This window comes from Bos indicus, chromosome 9 (genome assembly GCF_029378745.1).
Source record: "Bos indicus isolate NIAB-ARS_2022 breed Sahiwal x Tharparkar chromosome 9, NIAB-ARS_B.indTharparkar_mat_pri_1.0, whole genome shotgun sequence".
NCBI classification, from domain to species: Eukaryota; Metazoa; Chordata; class Mammalia; order Artiodactyla; family Bovidae; genus Bos; species Bos indicus.
Genome location: NC_091768.1, coordinates 40227405 through 40243906, shown reverse-complemented (window position 1 = coordinate 40243906; position 16502 = coordinate 40227405). Strand labels below are relative to the sequence as shown.

The following is a 16502-nucleotide window of genomic DNA, read 5'->3' as shown; positions in this document are numbered from 1 at the left end:
CTGCAAGGGTGTATCCCTATTTAAAGCTGAGGAAATCAGGCTCAGAGAGTAACCCATCCTTGGTCACACAATTGAAGAGACAGTGGTGAAACATGAATTGAGTCTGTTTACATGGCCCATGTTCTTAATCATGACATGATATTGAATTCCCATAAACCACAAAAGGAAAAATGGTAAATCAGAGTTCCTAAAAGGCTTTTGGTTTGGAAAATAAGGTGCTATTGGTGAGGGAATAAGGGTCTCTGAGTCCAAGTATTGTTACCAGCATCACCGTTTTACATTGGACAGCAGAGCATTTTCCAGCTTAAAGAATCACTTTCCCAAATACATTATCTCAGCAAAACAGCCCTCTAGGTAGGCAAGGATTTGGTAAAAAGGACTTTCCTGCTGCCAAGAAATGGGGGAAGGGGGAGTAAAGGGGATAATTTGATCACACAGAAGAAGGCTGGCACATTCAGACACAAACCGGAATAATTAAGATGGAAGGAATCACTGCAACAGAACAAAGCCTATAGTTCCAAGAGGTGACAACAAAACCCCAAACAGCTCTTCAGGAAGCTGCCAACTGAAGTTACCAAAGTTCTGCCTTGAAAGTGACTTTTCAGAAGAATAGACAAGAACCAAGACCAATCCTACCCCAGCCTCTCCTTTCTCTCAGGGCATGTCTATTTAACAAGTTTCTCATTTGCAGCTGAGACATGAGGCTGCCAGTGGTAAAATTCCTTATGTGATTTCAGAGTTGACTGGAGAAGTTAACATGGAGTTTAGATACAATTGCTCTAAGAAAATGATCTTTGCCCTGCATCCTGAGACCCGTCAGGAAAGGCTTTCACTCTCTTGCCTTGAACAGTACCTCCTGGTCCACCAGGGAAACAGTGACGGTAACAACCCCAAGACTATCAAGAGGCCTTGGAAAAGGCTGCTGCTGCGCTGCTGCTAAGTCGCTTCAGTCGTGTCCGACTCTGTGTGACCCCATAGACAGCAACCCACCAGGCTCCCCTGTCCCTGGGATTCTCCAGGCAAGAACACTGGAGTGGGTTGCCTAGATATCCATAAACCAGCTTTTTTTCTTAAATTCAATGGTTCTAAAATCAAAGAGAAAAAGTTTAAAAAAAGACAAAAACAATCTTCTTTTCTAAAAGGAACTGACCTTTTAGAAAAGGTTCCATGTGAACATACACAAGGCTGGAATAATTCTCATGACTTGGATACAACAGAGCTAATTCATTCTTTTGTCATTTCTGCTGCCCTGGTGCATCCCTTGGCTTTGTTTAATCTTTGAAGTTTTAAGCAGAATATTCCTGAATTAGGATAAGTAAGCTGCTGAAAGAAACATTAAATCAAAACTTCACAAAATTTTCTAATTTATACAGAAAATATCCAAAACTCAAAGCCAATATTTGTTGTGTCAATTCACACAGTGAAGAATTTCTTAGGTTTCTTTATAGATTCATTTCTCACCATGACTTTCTCTGAGTTTGAATATATTGAATGTGATCTATAAAAATTAAAGTATTAAAGGGGCAGGATAAAGTTAATCAGCCTAAAATTGACCTAAAAACTATACTGATGAATTATAGGGGACTATGCCTAACATATTCTTTCCAAACATATTTTTTAAATAAGCCACCAACATACCTAACATATTCTTTCCAAACATATTTTTAAAATAAGCTATTAATCAAAAGTTATAAGCAACTGGGAAAAAATAATTAGGTTAAGTCATAGTAAATGCATGCTTTCTTTAGAAATTCAATTTTCATTTACAAAAAGTATTTCAAATGTGACCACACTCCCCACCCTCTTCTTAATCCAGTGATAGAATTCTCCATTTCTATCAGAATGATTGGAGAAGGCAATGGCACCCCACTCCAGTACTCTCCTGGAAAATCCCATGGACGGAGGAGCCTGGTGGGCTGCAGTCCATGGGTTCGCTAAGAGTCAGACACGACTGAGCGACTTCACTTTCACTTTTCACTTTTCACTTTTCACTTTTCACTTTTCATGCATTGGAGAAGGAAATGGCAACCCACTCCAGTATTCTTGCCTGGAGAATCCCAGGGACAGGGGAGCCTGGTGAGCTGCTGTCTATGGGGTCACACAGAGTCGGACATGACTGAAGTGACTTAGCAGCAGCATCAGAATGATATAAGTTGATCTCGACCATGCAGCCCAGGGAGAACACAGTACTGAGGAGGCCACAGCTCTTTCCTATCTTCCAGCCTCGGAGCGCAGATAGCCAAAAAGCCATGAATAAAACATGGTCTTCTCTTCCAGGGTGCTTTTTCTATTTCTTGCCTTTTAGAATGTTCTATTACCACAACAATTTTGCAAGTGTAATTTCCATTATTACTGCATAATGCACCCAATATTATTGTTATTATAAGGTGCTAAACATCTCTGAATAAGATATGCCACTTTTAACATTTTAATATCAGCTTTCAACAATTATGGCACTAAAAATCATACAAATTATTATATCAGAATAATCAAGTGCCAATCCTAATACAGTTAGGTTAAATCAGGTTTCTTGAAAAAAACAACTAAATGTTAGCTCTCTGTAAACTCTGGAATAACCAGACATATTCTCAAAGAAAGTAGATGAAGCAGCCTACTTAGCATAACTTCAGAGGTCCCATCAAAGTTACCTCCTTTCCTTTGTGCCTGAAATATATAATAAATCACCTTTAATAGAATTTCTTGAGGAAATGAGAATTTTAATTTTAACTGGATTAAGATGTGAGGTTATCTGACAGCTCCCTCTTCATGGGTACAAGTTTATCCTGTGTTCATCCACCCAGAACTGCAAAGATGAGAGGAAAGGGGGGTTGGTGGTAAAGTTTATTGGCACAACTATTAGCTTGCTAGATCTGCTATAACAAAGTGCCACAGATTGTGTGACTTCAACAACAGAAATTTACTGTCTCAGAGTTCTGTAGACTAGACGTCCAAAATCAAAGTGGCCAACAGTGTTGGTTCCTCTGAGAGCTATAGAGGATGCTTTGTTTCATGTCCCTCTCATAGCTTCTGGTGGTTTGCTGGAAATCTTTGGCATTCCTTGGCCTCTGCATGGCTCTGATCTGTCTTCATCTTACACAATGTTATTCCTGTTTCTATAGTCCAAATTTCCCCTTTATAAGGACACCAGTCATACTGGATTAGGGACCCATCCTACACCATTATGACTTCACTTAAACTAATTATCGTCTGTCTTGACCCTGACCCTATTTCCAGTTAAGATCCCATTCTGAGGAGCTAGGAGTTTCGACCTCAGCATATGCATGTGGCTGTGCGGGGGGGAGTGGGGGGGATTGCTACTGCTATAGAGCTTTGGCAAGGTAGTATGTGTTCAGGAGCCCATTTCCCGGGGCCAGTGCCTAGGGAAAGTGTCTTGTACCACAGATCTAAGCGCCAGCAGCTATCTGAGGGAACTGTGGGTGTTATCCTGTCCGTCCCTACCCCAGCCAACACTGAAAGTTCCAGTCTTGCTAAGTGTCAAACCTAAAGCAGATCAGTAAGCCTCCAAAGCCAATTAAAACCACCGTCATAAAACCCCTATGCTTCAATCCCCGAGTCTTTCTCAGCCACACAATGAGGCCTAGCAGGTGCAGCTTGTCTTTGATGCCTTCCTGTTCCCTAACTCATTCCTTTCGCTCCTCTAGAACTCCTTCAAGTAGTCAGCTTCCTCATGCCTACACTCCCCACCTGAGTCTTTTCCCCTTCAAGAGGGCCCTCCAGCAGGGTAGGCGGATTTTGTTACATGCCTGCAGACTAGCGAGAGGGCAAAAGTGGAAGCTGCAACATCTTTAAAGGCCTGGGTTTGGAAACCACCAGCATCATTTCTGCTGCATTCTATTGGCCAAAGCAAACCACAAGGCTAGCTCAGATTCAAGGGGAGATGAAACAGATGCCCCTTTTGAGAGGAGGAGTGGCATACATAGAAAGAGTGAGATGGTCGTTGTTCATGGCCATGTCTGCATATACTTGACTTCAATCTTTGAAAAAAATATTATTTTATATACAAATCCATGAATGAACTACAGTATTACCATAGACATGAGCCTTAACTGGACACAAGCAATACTCCAGGAAAACTGAATAATAAAGCATGTAGTCATCAGAATATTATTAAGGAAAGGACATTAGGGAATTCCCTGGCAATCCAATGGTTAGGACTCCATGCTTTCACTGCCAAAGGCTGAGTTCAATCCCTGATTCAGGAATTAGGATCCTCCAAGCCACTCAGTGTGGCCCCTCCTCCCCCCCAAAAAGGCAGGTTAATTAAAACATGGCATTTTCTATTAGATCTGGCTTTCTTTGGAAGCTGACAGAGAATCTGGGATATCCAATGAATTAAGGATGACTAATAAAGAAAATTCTAAAAAGAACAAGTATATGTATAAGTCCTAGATATTATGTCAGTCTACTAGGGCTACTATAACAAAATACCACGAACTGAGTGGCTTAACATCAAAAATTTGTTTTCTCACAGTTCTGAAGGCTGAAAGTCCAGCATCAAAGTGTAAACAGATTTGATTTCTCCGGAAGCCTCTCCCCGTGGCTTGCTGATGGCTGCTTCCTCACTGTCCTCACATGGACAATGAGGGCATTGTCCTCTCCTCTGTATCAGGAGCACTCCTGCTATCTCTTCCTCTTCTTACAAGAACAGCAGCCCACTCTAACAACTTCAACTAACCTTAATTACCTCCTTAAAGGCTCTGTCACCAAACACAGTCATATTGAGGGTGAATTTTGGTGGGGAAACAATTCAGTCCATAACAGATAAAAAACAGGTACTTTTGCTGTACACTATCTAGAAGCAACCAGTATCTCTTCAGAAAGAGTTTTAAAATCCATCCCTGTTATTGCTGATGCAGGCCAGCTGCTGGAGCAGTTCCTCCTCCTCCATTGTTGTTGTTCAATCACTCAGTCGTGTCTGACCCTTTGTGACCCCATGGACTACAGCACGCGAGGCTTCCCTGACCTTCACCATCTCCCAGAGCTTGCTCAGACTTGTCTATTGAGTCGGTGATGCCATTCAACCATTTCATCCTCTGTCATCCCCTTCTCCTCCTGCCCTCAATCTTTCCCAGCATCAGGGTCTTTTCCAAAGAATCAGTTCTTCACATCAGCTGGCCAAAGTATTGGAGCTTCAGCTTCAGCATCAGTCCTTCCAATGAATATTCAGGACTGATTTCCTTTAGGATGGACTGGTTCATTCTCCTTACAGTCCAAGGGACTGTCAAGAGTCTTCTTCAGCACCAGAGTTCGAAAGTATCCGTTCTTCAGTGTTCAGCCTCCTTTATGGTCCAACTCTCACATCCATACATGACTACTGGAAAAACCATAGCTTTGACTATATGGACCTTTGTTGGCAAAGTGATGTCTCTGCTTTTTAATACACTGTCTAGGTTTGTCTTCCTCCATAACTAACTGCTAACTCCAGTGCTGGGTGGTAAAAATGTGAGCCACCTCACATTAATTGAAGGCGATTAAAATCTGTGGCAGATTTTATTTTGCAAAGATGGTCTCACCATTAAATCCCATCTCACATGCTTTTCTACAATATGGCCTTGACCTTCCTCCCACCAACAGATGAAGTTGATGTTCCCTCCCCAAGGATGGCTTCTTGGGGTGGGCAACCTGCATAGTCACACCAGGCCCCACACTTAGAAGGGCTCAACATTTGGTTTCATGCTCTACTCTTGCTGACTTGAATTTCTTAATATGTTTTGAACAAGTGACCCTACACTTTCACTTTGGACTCAGCCCCACAATTATGCATCCTGTTCTGTGATCCTGCCCTTGAATATTGATGGACTCGTGACCAGTGACTACTAAAGTATGGTAGAAGTGACTCTAGGTGATGATACCCAAGCACAGGCTTTGTTCACTGATACTCTCTCTCTTAAAAACTTCAGCCACAAGGCAGTGTCCAAGTGCCCTGAGGCCATCATGCTATGAGTCCAAACTAGCCCAAACTAGCCCTTGCAGAGAGACCACACAAAAGAGACTCTGAATCAATTTGCAGAGAGTGATGCCTGACCGACCCCAGTTGCTCCAACCATCATCCAACTGCAACCTGACAAGAGACCCTGAGCCAGAACCACCCAAAAAAGCCCTCCCCAAACACTGACCCCCAGAAACTGGGAGAGATCAATGATCAATTACTGTTGTTTTAAAAAACCTAAGTTTTGCGGGTGACTCATAATGTAGCAGGAGATAACTAGAACAGAGACCAAGTGCCATTTATGCAAACCTTCTTTTGAAATGTTAAATTAATTGCATAGTGTCAAATACTATATATTCCAAAGCTGTGACTTCTAGATTTTAATGTATATTTAACCAAAAATATTTTCTTATAAAACAACAACAACTACAACAGTACGGGACTTCCCTAGTGGTACAGTGGATAGGAATCCACTTGCCAATGCAGGGGACGCGGGTTTGATCCCTGGTCTGGGAAGATACTTTGGAGAAGGGAATGGCTATCCACTCCAGTATTCTTGCCTGGAGAACTTCATGGACAGAGGAGCCTGGTGAGCGAGATACAGTCCATGGGGTTGCAAACAGTTGGACACTACTGAGCAACTAAGACTTTCACGTTTTCACCAGAAGATCCCACATGCCCTGGAGCAACTAAAGCCCATGCAGCACAACTACTGAACCTGCACTCTAGAGCCCTCAAGCTGCATCTCCTGAAGCCCGTGCGCCTGGAGCCTGTGCTCCACAAGAGAAGCCACTGCAGTGAGAAGCCAATGCACCACAAGGAAGAGTAGCCCCCACTCAGTGCAACTGGAGAAAGCCTGAGCACATCAGTGAAGACCAGCACAACCAAAACTAAATAAACCTTAAAAAAGGTACAAAGTCATTATATAAAAATTAAAGCTAAAGATAAGCAAAAAGAAAAGGAATTAAAATACCTGTGATCTAGAGTTTAAAAACACCTGGTATATTTCTTGCAAGACATTTTTCTTTGCCTTCAACACACACGCACACACACACGCACACACACACACACACGCACAAAACACACAGTTTACAGCCTACATGGGAATAATTCAGATACACATGCTGTTTATAAAATTAGAATTATACTGTTTTAAATTTGCTTTTTAATGTAACAGACCATGAATATTTTTTCAGGCCAACACATTTTCAACTAAAATGTTCTCTCAAACAGTGTCCCTGGGAGCTTTCATAAGAATGTGATGCAGGTGAGTGAGGCCCCTGCAGTACTGAGGCAGATGCGGGGGAGGAACAGACCCTCCACCTTGGTTCAACAGGAGCAGCTCCCCTTTTCTCTCTTTTATATGCTTAGAATCCTTTGCAAATTTGTGCTTGATAAAGAGATTTCCTGCTAAGAAAAATTTTTTTGGAAGCCTCCGTCTATAACTTGTGTTTTTAACAACTTTTTCCTGTGGTCATGTATGGATGTGAGAGTTGAACTGTGAAGAAGGCTGAGGGCCAAAGAATTGATGCTTTTGAACTGTGGTGTTGGAGAAGACTCTTGAGAGTCCCTTGGACTGCAAGGAGATCCAGCCAGTCCATTCTGAAGGAGATCAGCCCTGGGATTTTTTGGGAAGGAATGATGCTAAAGCTGAAACTCCAGTACTTTGGCCACCTCATGCAAAGAGTTGACTCATTGGAAAAGACTCTGATGCTGGGAGGGATTGGCAGCAGGAGGAGAAGGGGACGCCAGAGGATGAGATGGCTGGATGGCATCACTGACTCGATGGACATGAGTCTCAGTGAACTCCGGGAGTTGGTGATGGACAGGGAGGCCTGGCGTGCTGCGATTCATGGGGTCGCAAAGAGTCAGACACGACCGAGCAACTGATCTGATCTGATCTGATATTGGTTTAATTTACTTAATCAAATCCCCCTTCTAATGGTCATTTAGGTTCTTTCCAATTGGATGATGTTGTCAACTGAGGTGTTCAATAAACTTGCAGCTAAATATTTAAGCCTGTTCAATTCTTTCCCTAGAATATGAATACTTCCAGAAGAGAACTGGCAGGTTCAAAACATAGACACAGTTTACACTCTTAATAATTTTACTAACCAGTAGCCCCTTCCTGTCACTGCTCTCGAGAAACTGAGGACAAACCAGATTGTGCTAAGACTGGGAATCTGTGCAGACAGACACACCACAAAAATCCCCTCCACTGTTATTAGTTAGGCCATCACTGGCTTGTTTATATTATCCTAAAGCTACATGATACTCTGGAGCATTCCTAAACAAACCTATGTTTTTATGTCCCGGTGATTCACTAGAGTAGACAAAAAACTGCATGCCATTTAAAGAAGAGAAAAACAAGCAAATCAATTTTAACTAAGTATATGTTAAACTGTCTTTATATAAAATTTATTTAAAACATTTTAATGAAAACGCTTTATCTATTGTGCTGCGTGTGTGCATGCTAAGTCACTTCAGTCGTGTCCGACTCTTTGCAACCCTATGGACTGTAGCCCACCAGGCTCCTCTGTCCATGGGGATTCTCTAGGCAAGAATACTCGAGTGGGTTGCCCTCCTCCAGGGGTTCTTCCCAACCCAAAGATTGAACCTGGGTCTCCTGCATGGTTCTTTCCCACTAGTGCCACCTGGGAAGCTCCCTATTGTTCCATATTAAACCTTTAAAAGGAGATAGATTCTCTTTTCCACCCATAAAATGTGCGTTAAAGCTTCAAACTGGTTATTTATTGTTGTTCAGTCGTTCAGTCATGTCTGACTCTGTGACCCCATGGACTGCAGCATTCCAGGCTTCCCTGTCCTTCACTATCTTCCAGAGTTTGCTCAGACTCATGTTCATTAAGTCAATGATGTCACCAAACCACCCAACTAACCTCATCCTCTGTCACCCGCTTCTCCTCCTGCCCTCAATCTTTCCCAGCATCAGAGTCTTTTCCAATGAGTCCGCTCTTTACATCATGTGGCCAAAGTATTAGAGCTTCAGCTTCAGTAGCGGTCCTTCCTATGAATATCAGGGTTGATTTCCTTTAGGACTGACTGGTTTGATCTCCAGGGACTCTCAAGAGTCTTCTCCAGCACCAAAATTTGAAAGCATCAATTTTTCAGTGTTCAGCCTTCTTTATGGTCCAACTCTCACATTCATACATGACTACCGGAAAAACCATAGCTTTGACTATACGGACTTTTGTCAGCAAAGTGATGTCTCTGCTTTTTAAGACACTGTCTAGGTTTGTCATAGCTTTTCTTTCAAGGAGCAAGTGTTTTACCATCCTTTATAATCGCCATCCTAATTAATCATTATATTAATCAAAATCTCTGGCTAAAAGCCAAAACTACATAACACCAATAAAATGTCAATATTAACCACACAGCTTATCAATCAACTAACACAGAACAAGGGACTTCTTTCATTTGTGCCACAATTGACCTACAAACACAGCTGCTTGCTTTTAACATGGGCAGTCTGGTTTTGAAGCCAGAATCATATACTATGTATATGGCATTTACAGATATATCTCACAGTTTGTAAAAGACAGATTCCTGAAAAAGAGTGTGGAAATTGAGTTTTGGAATTAGGCTCTATTTTTTAAATTATTATTTATTTAACTGTGGTGTTGGAGAAGACTCTTGAGAGTCCCTTGGACTGGAAGGAGATCCAACCAGTCCATTCTGAAGGAGATCAGCCCTGGGATTTCTTTGGAAGGAATGGTGCTAAAGCTGAAACTCCAGTACTTTGGCCACCTCATGCAAAGAGTTGACTCATTGGAAAAGACTCTGATGCTGGGAGGGATTGGGGGCAGGAGGAGAAGGGGACGCCAGAGGATGAGATGGCTGGATGGCATCACTGACTCGATGGACGTGAGTCTCAGTGAACTCCGGGAGTTGGTGATGGACAGGGAGGCCTGGCGTGCTGTGATTCATGGGGTCACAAAGAGTCGGACACGACTGAGTGACTGATCTGATCTGATTTAACTACTCACTGAGTTATTCACAAATTTTAATATTTTAAATTAAAATTAAAATTCACAAATTTTAATATTTTAATATTAATCTATCAGCAATTACCTACCACCCTAAAAATAAATGCTATATTCATTCTCCATACTCACTGTGGTTTAGGTCAATATTCAATCATAATTTTAAAATTATTTTATCAATACAACCTCTTTTAGTTTAATTATGAAAAGTTATTTAATGATTAAAGCAAGGCACATCCAGGCTTTTAAATAGCATCTTCTTAAAGCAAGATATATCTCTGCACCTACAAAATTAAAACCTGAATGAACACATTAGAAAGAGGATCATGTTTTGTAAAAAAAACAGAAGAAATTAATCCATCTTAAATGAACAAGAGGATTAAAAACGTCTTTAAGAGCCTTAGAATTTAAACACGCTAAATCAGGCCCCATTATCACCATTCGTTGGAAAAAATGTAACATTACAGAATATCTGCTACCACTAAGAAATGGGAGATAAGACTTGCCCTGCATAGTACGGGAAATATGAAGGGTCACTCTAAGCTAATGTAGGACCAATTCTGAACTAATAATAAAAGAAAATAATTTTATGTAGTAATCAGCTCACAGAAGTGACCTCTACAGGGAGCAACACTCTGTAAATGAATTTTAAAGGAATTTAGGGAAACATTTACAAACAAAGACTTATTTTGTCAAATATCTAGCCTATTCCAAAGGAGCTAACCTGAAGCTGCTAGGCGAGAAACTTCTGGACTGGGATAACATGTAGCAGCAGAAACGTAGGTCAGGGACAGAAATGGGTGAGCCAGTGACACGTAAAGAAGTCAGCAGGGACTCATGTTGATGTTTGACAGAAAACAACAAAATTCTGTAAAGCAATTATCCATCAATAAAAAAAAAAAAAGTCAGAGGTCTACTGGTGACATGCAACAGAAAGGAACCAAGAACAAATTTAGGCGGGATTGAAGTGGCAAAAAGGGACCTGGCCCAGAACAGAGTCAGATAGCAACAAGGAAAGCACCAGGCAACTGCTTGAATTTCCAAGATCATAAAAAGTTCTATTGGATAGTGCTGTTCAGAGTATCACATGCATCAGATACATCAAGTGAGCATCACATGAATCAGCTGAGGCCAGTGGTTGGGGCGGGGGCGGGGGGAGGTGTGAACGCACAGGTTCTGATTCAGTGGATCTGGAGTGGGGCCCGAGTGTTTGCATTTTCATCAGGACCCCAGCTGATAGTGATGTCACTGGTTGAAGGATGACACTTTGAGAACCATTAGACAATACTGAGAATCACTGGACTTAGCTGATGACATTGGTTGAGTTTTTATGGTTTTCAAAGGACTTGACCTCAGCACAACTAAGATCATGGCATCTGGTCCCATCATTTCATGACAAATAGATGAAGAAACAATGGAAACAGTGAGAGACTTTATTTTCCTGGGCTCCAAAATCACTGCAGATGGTGACTGCAGCCATGAAATTAAAAGATGCTTGCTCCTTGGAAGAAAAGCTATGACAAATCTAGATATCATATTAAAAACCAGAGACATTACTTTGCCAACAAAGGTCCATCTAGTCAAAGCTATGGGTTTTCCAGTAGTCATGTATGGATGTGAGAGTTGGACTATAAAGAAAGCTGAGCACCAAAGAACTGATGCTTTTGAACTGTGGCATTGGAGAAGACTCTTGAAGGTCTGTTGGACTGCAAGAAGATCCAATCAGTCAATCCTAAAGGAAATCAGTCCTGAATATTCATTGGAAGGACTGACGCTGAAGCTGAAGCTCCAATTCTTTGGATACCTGTTGTGAAGAGGTGACTCATTGGAAAAGACCCTGATGCTGGGAAAGACTGAAGGCAGGAGGTGAAGGGGACACTAGAGGATGAGACGGTTGGATGGCATCACCGACTCGATGGACATGAGTTTGAGTAATGGTGTTGGTGATGGTCAGGGAGGCCTGGCGTGCTGCAGTCCATGGGGTCGTGAAGAGTCGGACACGACTGAGCGGCTGAACTGAACTGACCTCATAAGCACATGCAGAAAGTATCTACACGCTGGTAATCTTTGGCCTGAGAAGGTATATGTTGTTTTCCCAACACCAGTTGTTTCCTTAATTAGCATACAGTTAGCTCAGGGATTCCTAAACATATCATCAAGGTGTTGGTGAGGCTTGTAACTCCTTGAAACTGTGTACAAAAAAATGTGTGTTTATGCCCATGAGCACTTTTCTATGAAAATTGAAGTTCCTGGGACCTTGCCTCTGAGGCCAGTTGCCTTATCCCATGGATCAGAGGAAAACAACAGGCTTTCTACTACAGGGCTTTCTTGAGATTAAAGGAGAAATGTACATAACTCACCATGCACAGCACCTAACACAGAGTATGTGCTCCTTTGGTATTAGCTATTAATTTTACCAATTCTTAATGTAGTCCATAATCCCTTCACACCCTTCCCCTCAGTTAACATTATCATGTTTAATCTAACATTAAAATGTGCCTTGTCTGCACTGTAGCAGTTATGTTTGGGTAGATAACTCAGGGATAGAATTAAAGGTTTGTACAGGAAATATACAGAGATATTTCAAACATGATAGTTAAGAATCATCTCTATACAGCACATTGGCAGGTGACATTGAAAATAGTTTCAACTACATTTCCATCTGACAATGGGCAAAATAGGTAGAATTCTTATGCCCTAGACTGAACACTAAGCTGCATGAAGCCATTAACTTATTTTTTATAATCTTTAGTTTGTATATTTTTAAAATACTTATTTATTTATTTGGCTGTACTGGGTCTTAGTTGCGGCATTTAGATCTTTGTTGCAACTTGTAGGATCTTTAGCTGTGGCATGCAAACTCTTAGTTGTAGCATATGCGATCTAGTTCCCTGACTAGAGCTCAAACCCAGGTCTCCTGTACTGGGAGCACAGAGTCTTAGTCACTGGACCACCAGGGAACTTATTTATTTTTGAACCCTTAGCTTCTAGTTCACTACCAGGCATTATCAAAAATAGATGACAGGTGGATGGCTGAAAAAATGAATACATAGAGAGGTGGATGAATAGGTGAATGGACAAACAGTTAAAGGGACCTCCGAGGATCCAGGTTCTGGAAGATTAGAGCTAGTAGCTATATGTGAACATTTGGTCCAACTTTCTCATTTTCTAGACAAGGAAAACTGAAGCCTAGTGATTTGTCCAAGATCACAAATTAATTCATCAGTGGCAGATATTCTACATCTCAAACATCACTCTCTGCTCTGAGTCTTAGATACACCTATACAATATACATACACACACACACACATCCCCATTAACATTCATCAAACATTAATACAGCTTTGAGACAAGTCTACAACTCTAAGCTTCATTTTCCTTGAGACTTAAGGACTAGTGAAGTGTTTTATTTAATGACTGCTACAATATTTGAGAACGAAGCATGATTCCTTTCTTCTCTCAAGATCTCTCTCTGCCAAGAATCACTCTGCACCAGAAGTACCCGGAAAAGCACAATCTGGCGTTTTCTAAATTTGCTTCTGATCAATACCAGCTCACCACTAAGAACATTAATACAAATTCATATCCCATAAAATGCTTTCCTCTTAGCAGAGAAAAATAGCAACATATACTATTGTTTAATTTAAAGGGAACTATAGCATGGCAGAGATATCACTTGCCCACATAACTATTCATTCTTCTTTCTCAATAACAAAACCGTCATTTCCAGTTGATCACATTGCTGCCCAGATAAAAGACTATATTTCTTCATCTCTCTTTTGGCTGTGTGTCTAAAATCTGACCAAAGAGATAAAAGTAAAAGTGTCATGTGGGAGTTCCAGTAAGTTCCCTTTAAGGAAAAGGCTGTACTTAGTGTTTCCTCTGTCCCTTTGCCTGGAGTATGTGATGGCTGGAGCTGCAGCAGCAATACTGGACCATGAGGAGAAGGATTACACCCTAAGAAGAAAGAAGAACTGGATGAAGTTTCGATACCTGAGGACTATGGAGTCTCTATACAAGACTTGTACTACCTACCTCTAGAATTCTCTTATGAGAGAGGAAGACAATTTTCCTACTGTTTAAACCAATATAATTTTTTTCACATGTAAATTAACCTAATTTTAAATATATTCAACCTATTATGGTATTCTTAGCTGTTGTTGCCCCTGTGGAAATTTTACTTAGAGATGAAGTCTTCTGTGAAGAAGTACTTAGGGGCAGTGAAACAGCCCAGCAACCCATGCCTGTTAGAAGTTAACTTATTCATCACTTACTGAGTTAGTAAGCAATTTTCTAATTCTGGAATTGCCACTCTTCCTGTAGATCCCCTACCTATTTCCTTCTTATTTCCTCCTCCTATACTCCAAAACCATGGCAATTCCTCTCCTTTCAGAATTCTCATGACCACTACACTGCACTCTCCCTTCCTCTCTCAACCCAGAAATTTACAATGCATTAACAAAACAGATCTGCAAAAATCACACCTGATCAGTTCCTTTAGCCTTAAAAAATCTAGGCTTGAGGCATCATGTTAATGAAGTTAGTACTCTTCTTTATCTATTCTATACATTTGAAAGTGTAGTATATGCATAAGAAGCCAGATACTGACTTATTTTGACCATTCAATGAATCCTACACATCTGTATGTTTTTACTGAAAGAACAGATGTTTTTCCTTGAAGAAGGAAAGCAAAATTTAGTCAGGCCTGAAGTAGAACAAGAAGATAAAGATTTGATGCTTTTGAACTGTGATGTTGGAGAAGACTCTTGAGAGTCTCTTGGACTGCAAGGAGATAAAACCAGTCCATCCTAAAGGAAATCAGTCCTGAATATTCATTGGAAGGACTGACGCTGAAGCTGAAGCTCCAATATTTTGGCCACCTGATACGAAGAACTGACTCATTGGAAAAGACCCTGATGCTGGGAAAGACTGAAGGCAGGAGAAGGGAACAACAGAGGATGAGACAGTTGGATGGCATCACCGACTCAATGGACAGGAGTTTGAACAAACTTCAGGAGATGGTGAAGGACAGGGAAACCTCGCATGCTGCAGTCCATGGGTTTACAAAGAGTCAGACATGACTGAGTGACTGAACAACAAGTGGAACAAGAAAATAAAGTATCTTTAGTCTTATAATGTTCCCATAATAACATTCACTTTAGGCAGTTTCAAGTTGAATGTGTCAAGTCTTTCATCTGCAAAACAAGTGTAACATAATTAGGGTATATCAGGTTTTGTGAAGCTTGAAGCTTGTTTTATTTGAGGACCATCTTTAAAAAAAGAATATGAAATTGCAAATACAGAATTAGGTAAAAATCACTTCTCCTTATAATCAAGATATATGTACAGTTTTCAACTCAAGTGAAAAGAGAGGATTAAGTGATAACAAACTATAAATACATGTATAGCTAAAAGCCAGAAAATAAAGGAAAAAATGAAAAGGTTTTTTAAAAACTTATAAGAAAAAAATTCAAGCAGTATCAGTTTTTAACTTCCTGCTAAATTTATGTAGCAATTACAATGAGGGGAGAAAAAAACTTTATACATAGAAATATCAGTGCCGACCATCACATATGGAAATTACCCCTAAAATACCCAAAGAAATCTGCTAGATATTCAGATACAGATTGCATCTGAAGCTTCATCTTAGGGAAAATGTTAAGACAACAATGTAGAAATAACCATTCATTGGTTCTCACTGGATATTATTTAAAAGCCCGTAACATTTGCCTTAGATGTGCCATCCCTCAAAACACAGATTTCTATCTTATATCTATTGGTAACAAAAAAAGTAATAGCCAACTTTAATTAAATACTTACTATGTGTCCACCCAAGCAGCATGCTAAGCACTTCTCATGCAATGCCCCCAACTCATCCCCAACACAAATGAAATAAGCATTTGATTATCTTCACGTTACAGATGGGAAAACTGAGATGTAGGTAGGCCACACAATTTGTAAGGGGTAAAGCTAAAACCAAATCCAAGCAGTTTCCAAAGAAATTTGAGTTCCAAGACTCAGAGAAGTTAAACCCAAGGCACATAACTAGTAAGTGGTGCAATCAGGAATCTAACTGGGTCTCTCATCAAAAAAAGACTTTCATAACACCATATTCTTATACCCTCACAATATTAAGGAAACCAAGCACTAAATATGATACTGTGGAGAGAGATTTACACTTCCCTTTGCAAAAAGACCTGGAGTAACAGGCAAATTTGGCCTTGGAGTACAAAATGAAGCAAGGCAAGGGCTAACAGAGTTTTCCCAAGACACTCTGTTATACAGTCATATAGAGTCACTGGTCATAGCAAACACCCTCTTCCAACCACACAAGAGATGACTCTACGCATGGACATCTTTAGATGATCAATACCAAAATCAGATTGATTATATTCTTGGCAGCCAAAGATGGAGAAACTCTATACAGTCAGCAAAAACAAGACCAGGAGCTGACTGTGGCTCAGATCAGGAACTCCTTATTGCCAAATTCAGGCTTAAACTGAAGAAAGTAGGGAAAACCACTAGAACATTCAGGTATGACCTAAATCAAA

At 40.7% G+C, this 16502-nt stretch overlaps 1 protein-coding gene across 2 annotated transcripts in view; it reads right to left on the bottom strand.

Moving 5' to 3' along the window:
• The window catches only part of METTL24 (methyltransferase like 24), a 127427-nt gene that overhangs the window by 5006 nt on the left and 105919 nt on the right, over positions 1-16502 (bottom strand). The window lies entirely within an intron of this gene.